This window comes from Nannospalax galili, unplaced genomic scaffold (assembly GCF_000622305.1).
Source record: "Nannospalax galili isolate Female #2095 unplaced genomic scaffold, S.galili_v1.0 scaffold1096, whole genome shotgun sequence".
In the NCBI taxonomy this organism is placed as follows: domain Eukaryota; kingdom Metazoa; phylum Chordata; class Mammalia; order Rodentia; family Spalacidae; genus Nannospalax; species Nannospalax galili.
In genome coordinates, this window is record NW_008338289.1 from 265,047 (window position 1) to 273,264 (window position 8,218).

An 8,218-nucleotide genomic window follows, 5' to 3' on the forward strand; every position below is an offset into this window, starting at 1 on the left:
GAACTCTGTGGAGAGTTGATTTATTCTGCTATGAACATTTGGTATCGACTCCAGGCCCGCAGAGGAATTTAGACAGAGCTGAAAAAAATTCAGGTTGAGTTTATTTAAAAAAAATGACAACAGAACCCCCTGTGTTCACACTGTTCTTCAGATTCATCTGCATCATCTTTCTCTAGAGGCTATCACTCTAATAGCCCTGGAATGTTCCAGAAAGTTTAGCAAATATGTGTTTCTATGCTGTTCCTACACCCCTCAGATAAAACATATTTCACAATTTAGTTAGGTAAAACTTAGAAGATAGGTCTTTCCTATCTTGCTTTACTCAACTGTAACTTGGGGATCATAAATATGTTTATGTCTCCCAGGGAGCATTCCTTTATACTGCATTTTGAAGACATGCTGTCCAGATGTGAAAGGTTTTCTTTTTTTTTTTTTCATTCTTTTAAGATTTTCACCAAGAAAGAATGCGTCAGTGGAATACGGTATGTTCTTTGTAACATGCCAGGCAGCTTGCAGAATGAAGGCTGTCTTTTGTTAGGTTATGCAAGAGCAACCTTTCTTTTCCAGTGCAACCTTGGACTTGCAGTGCAGGAAACACAGAGGAGACGCTGGGCTTGGCCGTATGAGGAAGAGGCCAGCCTGATTTGGGTCCCTCATTTCTTATTCCTGAGTGTGCAGGTTTTTATGGCTTGCTGTGACCTGTGAGTCTTAATTCTTGGGAAGCAGCCTGCAAAAGGAGGCGGGGCTGCCTTCAAGGTTCCCAGCACTGTTGCTTCACTAGCCACCATGTGTGGGGAGAACCAGTGACAATTTGTTAAGACCAGTGGGAATTTTCATTGAAAGTCAGTGTGACTTGTTTCAGACTACAAGTCAGATGCTGCTCCCCCAACCTCCCATAAAGGGCTGACCCTGGTATATCAACTTTAAAAAAATCCAGTTTTGAAAAAGGAAAGCACTTTAAATAAAGGAGAAGCAGATGGCCTGGGAAGGCATGCATTTGCATGCACAGTTCTCTGATAAAGGGGGAACTGATCACGGCAGGCAGTTCAGAAGAGTGGGATCTTCCCATCTCCCTGCTTTTCTCCCTCTTGGACTTAGATCTTGCTTTCCTGGGCTTAGGAAATATGTCTGTGGTTCTTAGGTCTTTGCAGTGGACATGGGAAAGAGAGTTTTGGTTTCTGGATTTTATTTTTTTAAATTTTTATTTATTATTTAAAAAAATTATGCATATGAGTGTATTGCTTGCATGCATGTAACTGCACCTGTGTCTGGCAATGCTCACGGAGGTCAGAAGAGGGCTTCAGATACCTGGAAGTGGAGTTATGGACGGTTGTGGTTGTTAGCTTCCATGTGGGTGCTGGGACTCCAACCTAGGTCTTCTGCAAGAGCAGCCAGTGCTCTTAACTGCTGAGTCATCTCTCCAGCCCGGATTGTGGACTTTGTATACAAGGTGCTTCAAAAGCTCTGAGTTGTGTGTTCAGTACAACCTATTGTAAATGAAAAACAACAGTAATGAAAAAATGATTTGAAATTTTAAAATTTGTTTTCTAAGACATGGCTGTGTACTTACTGAATGGTTTTGTGTCAATTAACCTTTCTGAATCTCTGTTTTATCATTATGAAAAAGAATGAAGATAATGCTGCTTCACTACTGAGCATCAAATGAGACAATATTTTAGGGAACCAGGTGAAACTGCCAATATGTAGCCACCCTCAGTCTTCTCTACCAGCTGCTCAAATGGGCACACTCCCATAGTCACTGCCCTGTGAACTGCAAAGGAGTAGAATGCCTAAAGAAGACGTGGGGAACTACAGAATTCAAGAAGAAAGGACAGAAAGACATATTAAGCAGGAAAATGATTTCTTTTAATTCTTAGATAATCATTTGCTGAAAGTTGACATGGAAGTGTTTACGGCAATCCATGAGCTATACATATTCCAGAGAAATAGTTCAGAACATAACTATCATTGACTTGACATTAATAAACTATTATCCTTTGTTTATATTATTGAGACAGAGTTTCACTATGGTGCAGGGTGGCCTGGAATTCCCTATATAACCCAGGCTGGCCTAAAACCCCAGGAAATAGACACTTTGGAGAACCTACGATTCAGCCTGTATAGGTTGGTATGTTGAGCGAACTTGCGCTTGACTACACTATGAATACGGGGTGGAACAGATGACCGCCTCACTATTGATACTAGCCTTCAGGGGAACTTCCTCCTGCCTTGGAATCAGCCTGATTCTAAGAATTTTCAGGAGCAAAGGATGCGTGAGTAGTTGGTTCCTCTGGGCCAAAAGCATGCTACCTGGAGGGAAAGCCACAGTGGGAGTGGCTTACTGACCTTCCAAGAGGCCACTGAAAGGCAAAGGCTCCTAAGAGGACTAAAGGAGGGCCACTGGAGGGTCGCTTATAAGGAGAAAGTGTCCAGCTGCATAAGAATTGCAATAGAGGGAAAGGGTGTTTGACAAAACTCTCTCTCTCTCTGTCTGTCTCTCTCTCTGTCTCTGTCTCTCTCTCTCTCTGAGAGAGAGACAGAGCCAGAGACAGAGCCAGAGACAGCTATTTAAACAGCCATCAAGTCCGACACTGACAGGGCTCACTACCAGTCCAGGAAGGCTTGCTTGCTTCTGTAATTCTAAGCCTGAAGAGGTCAGAAGCCAGGGCTAGCAGGTGGGGCAGAGGAATACTCAAGGTCCGTGCAGGAGCCAGAGACCTTGCTAGCTGCATCTGCTCTTTCAGCTGCACCTGTGGTGGATCAGATTTGGGGATCGTAAAATGTTCTTTAAGATTTCAAACAAGAGCTAGGAGTAGTGTGGCATATGCCTGCAATCCCAGAGTTCAAGAGGATCTGCTTGGGCTGCATAGAGACTCTCAAAAATCTTTTTTAAAATACTTTATTTTTATTTTATGTGTATGAGTGTATTGCCTGCATGTATGTAAGTATACATGTATGTATGTTGTGCAATGCCCACAGAGGTTAGAAGAGGGCATTGGATCCCCTGGAACTGAAGTTATGAATGATTGTTAGCTGCCATGTAAGTGCTGGGAATCGAACGTGGGTCCTCTGCAAGAGCAGCCAGCGCTCTTAACCACCGAGCCATCTCTCCATCCTCTAAAAACAAACAAACAAACAAACGAACAAACAAACAGATGAAAGTTTTAACCATTGCATGACCCTGTATGCTTTAATCTAAACCTAAGACTGTTATAGTGGCTTGGAATGAACACTGTATTTCATAAAAGCGACCAGAGTTACCTTGGATCATAGGAAGAAATGGCCCTACCGAATAGAAAAGGACAGTGGGAAGGGGACTGAGAGATGGCTCAGTGGGTAAAGGTGCTTACTTTGAAGGACCTGATGACCTGAGTTCAATTCCCAGGTCCCACACAGTCAAAAGAGAGAGAGAACTGAGTCCTCAAAGTTGTCCTCTGATCTCCACATGTGCCCCTTCTCACAATAAATAAATGTAACAAAAATGTTTTAAAATTTTAAAAAGAATAGTAGGAAGTATCAAGAAAATATTGTTCCAGGTGTGGTGGCGCACACCTTTAATCCCAGCACTTGAGAGGCAGAGGCATGTGAATCTCTGAGATCAAGGCCAGCCTAGTCTACAGAGTGAGTTCCAGGCCAGCTGGGGCTATGGGATAACCCTGTCTCAAAAACACAAGCAAAACCAAAATCAAAACAAAATTGCTTTCTGATATACTCCATGATTCCTACCTCTCCCATTCTATATATGTTACAATACATATATCTAGATTGTTCTGTTTCTCTTCTAGTACTTAAAATATATCTATAACAAAATTTATTAGTATCACCTTTAAATTTGTTTGCTGTTTGTTCTTTGTTATTATAGTCTCTAGGAAACATTAAAAAATTTAAACCATATTTTCGAGTTGGTACTTGATATTGCCAATGGCTTTTGCTGCATTATTTTTCCTGGTTTTCATGACTTTGCCATTAGTTTTAATGATCATCAGCAATGGTCTAAGATGACTTGTCCTTCCTGTAGTTAGCAGTAGCTAAGTCACAATCGTCCCTCAGTTCTGTTCTGCACAAATTATGTTTGTTGTTTCTCACATCTCAATGTTGCTTCTGCTCCTTGAATGTCATTTAAAAATTCATGGCAAAAGAATGGAATGTACCACATACTCTTTATCCAGACACTATTTGTGATGGTTGTTGACTTGATGGTTACTAAAATTTAGCTGAAATTGGTGTTTTTTCCCTGTCCAGATGGCTATCTGAAAAAAAATTTTGGAGGGATTCTCTAACTTGATTTTCTAATGGTAAGCAAGAATAATTGAGAATAATTGAACACAGTCTAAAATCAGAGCACATGACAGGCTGGGCAGTCCTAATCTGAAAGTCAAATGGCACCAAAACCCAAAACATTTTAAGCGCTGACATGACGTTGTGGTGGAAAATTCCACAGACCTCTGTGATCCATGCAGCTAAAATGCAGGTGCACTGAAAATATTGTATTAAATTACCTTCAGGTTATGTGCATAAACTGTAAATGAGACTGAGACATAAGTGATTTTCCTGTTTCGACTTGGGTCCCATTCCCAAGATATCTCATAATATATGCAAATATTCCAAGACCCAAGAAAATCAGAAATCTGAAACACTCTTGGTTTTAAGCATTTTGAATAAAGGAAACTACACTTGTATTAACAACAGATGGAAATGATATATGGAATGTTTCTGGGGTTGTTATCTAATTCTGACTCACCGTGTAATGGTAAAGTGATTGCTACAGGAGATCCCTTTTACTCAAAAGTCTGTAACACTCCTTTTTTGTTGGCTCTTTTTTTTTCTGTCATTTTGAGACAGGCTCTCTCTATAGCCCCAACTGGCCTGGTACTCACTGCATAGACCAGACTGAACTTGAACTCGCAGAGATCCACCTGCTTCTGCCTCCCAAGTGATGGGACTAAAGGTGTGCACTATCATGCCCAGCTGCTCTTTTTACTGACTATTTTTATTTTATGTGTATGAGTGTATTGCCTGCATGTATGTAAGTACACCTGTTTTGTGCAATACCTGCGGAGGTCAGAAGAGGGCTTCGGATCCCCTGGAGTTACAGATAGTGGTTAGCCCCCATGTGGGTGCTGGCAAATGAACCCCAGTCCTCTGCAAGGACAGTCAGTGCTCTTCACCACTGAGCCATCTTTCCACCCCTGTTGGCTCATTTTTCCTACAACTATTTGCTTGTTCTGGGTCCAATGTCTGTCCCCTTCTCCCTCCTCCTTTCTATGTTGCTCAGGTTAGCTTCAAACTCCTGATCCACCTACCTTAGTCTGCTGAGTTGCTGTTACTTTGAAACCTATACAGCTGTACCTCTGTTGCTTGCAGTCCTGGTGATGCTTCATGCCCTTGAAACTGTCTTAATGCCTAGCCCTGCTGCGGTGGCCACCATTCCCACTGACACAGAGATCCCGGGCACCACACTTACTGACAGGGAGGGTCATGGCCATGGAAACTGGCTGGTGTGACCCATGAAAGTGGCTGCCTTGAGTGACAGAACACAAAGTGTGAACAATGAAGTGAGGCTAGAGACCAAAATAGAAGCATCACTGGAGGATGGAGGAGTCCATGTGGCCTCTCTGGACATGCTGAGAATGTCCACATCCCTTAGACATCTTTCCTGCCTCCATCTCCAGGAATCATCCTTTGTTTCATTTTGTTTTTTTTTTTTTCCTCTCTACTTTTTCGTATAACTTACTGAATTAATATTTCTGGAACACTGCTGATCTGACTTGATGTTACTTTGTCATGAGCTGTACCAGCAAGTTTGATTGAAGAATGATTTAATACTATGCCCCAAAATAGACAAAACATGACATAGTGTAGTAATGAGAGCTTTAAAAGGTCCCTCTGTGTACTTCATGGGGAGTAGGTTCTGCTGGGCAGGAGTGGAGGCAGAACTAGAAGAAAGGGTCCTTCAGGGTGAGGACAAGTGGATGGATTTGGAATGTGCTTTGAGATGGGACAGTGTTTGGTAATGAATGGGAAGGAATTAACAGTGGCATATGGATTTGGGGCATGAGGAAATGACTAGTGAGTCAGTTGCTGAATGAGACAGCTAAGGGCTCAGGAGGAGGGTCAGGCTTGCAGGGAAATGGAACCCTTTTTCAGCTTTTCCATAACTTAAGGACACATTACTAATTGACCTCTTTAAAAAAAATCATCCTCACTGAACAATCTCTACCTCAGGACATAATCATTTTTGTCTGTGTTGGATTCCAGCTGATAATAGTATAGTAGTAACTATTTAAAAAATCTCCCCCCCCCTTTTTTGAGGTAGAGTCTCCCAACTGGCCTGAAACTTGCTATGTAGACCAGGCTGACCTTGATCTCAGAGATCTGCCTGCTTCTGCCTCCCAAGTGCTGGGATTAGAGGCATCTGTTACAATGCCTGGTAGCTTTTTATTCTTTTTGAGACAAGATCTCGCTTTGTGTGTCATCCTGACCTAAAACTCAAGATCCTCTGGCCTCAGCCTTCCCAGCGCAGGGAAGGGATTGCAGGCACGTTGCCACCAGGTCTGGATTCCTCTTTAACTTTATCACCCTGCTGACTGTTCTTTCTTGTTTATGAAGTACCGAATTGCATTTAACTGATTATCTTTGACTCATTCCACTTAAATCCCATGTGTGCGTGCGTGTGTGTGTGTGTGTGTGTGTGTGTGTGTGTGTGTATAAAACCATCAATATGCCATTGATAGAAATAACAAACTAAGCAGGTCACTAACAAGAAATTTGAAAGCACTAAAATAGATGATAAAACTAAAGAATGTGGGCTGGAGAGATGGTTCACTGGTTAACAACAGTAGCTGTTCTTGTAGAGGACCTGGGTTCGATTTCCTGTACCTACATGGAAGCTAACGACTGTCTGTAACTCCAGTTCTGGGAGATCCAATGCCTCTCTTCTGACCTCCGTGGACACTGCACAGGACATACACGCAAGCAATACGCTCATACACATTAAATAATAATCATAATTAATAATAATAAAATGAAGGAATACTAACAGCTGGGTGTGTTAGGCTGTGAGACTTCACCAAAATAAGCAAGCAAACAAACAAAAATTAACAAAAGTAAATACATATAAGAAAAAAAAATGTGGGGCTGGAGAGATGGCTCAGCTATTAAGAACACTGGTTGTTCTTGCAGAAGACCTGGGTTCGAATCCCAGCACCCACATGGCAGCTAACAACTTTCCATAACTCCTGTTCCAGGGGATCTGACAGCCTTTCTGTCCTCCATGGGCTTTGCACGACACAGGTGCACCTACCTCCACGCAGATAATATACATACACATAAAATAAAAATAATAAAATATTTAAAAAAATGTTTGAAGAACTTTGTTAGGTTAGAAGAATAAATTCAAATAAAAGAGCTACAGGGAGAGCTTAAGCTTAGCCCCAGCTGCAGGAAACCCGGTGCTGAAATAAATAAAAATGAAAATTAAAAAGAAACTACGGAAAGAAAACTGTAATCACCCACCTCCAGGAGAGTGGGGAGTTGGTTCATACAGGGGCAGAGGTCACTCAGCAAGACCCCTGGGGTCTGGTCCCCTTCAGAAACATGATCCTGGTTGGTCCATGTCTCCTGGCCATCTCTGTCCCGGTACACAGTTACAGCAGCAGTTGGTAGTCTCCGAAGGCTTCCCTTATGTGTGTGTTGGGGGGTGGGGGGTTGGGCTCCATGGAGCGCAGTGTCTGGCCGCAGCTCCCCAGGCAGCAGAAACTGGGGTCATCATTGGGCAGGGACTCCCAGGGGCAGAAGGAATTGGCTACTCATGTCTTCTGCTCCTCTGCTGCTCAGCCTTTTGTAGAAGTTCATCCCCATAGCGAGGCGATCCAAGGTCACTGGCCCAGGAGGTCGCTGGCCCAGCCCTAGCATCACCACGCATGTGTGGACCTGAGTCCCAAGCCAGCACTTAGCGCTCTTTCCGATTGAGCCTTGTACTCAGGGTGGGAAACCGTCTTGAACTATTTCTCCAGCTTGGGATGTTGTTCCTTGCTATGTAGACTTTGTTGTGGAAACCCAGGGACAAAAAGGGTTCAGTGACCTCTAGCTTCTTTCATCTTGGGACCAGCTCTATTCTGGGGTTTCTAAATAACATATTTCGTCTAACTTTTGAACTAAAAAATCTTTAATCACCACCAATAATGCCTCATAATATGTCTTCCAAGTCTCTCAGCTT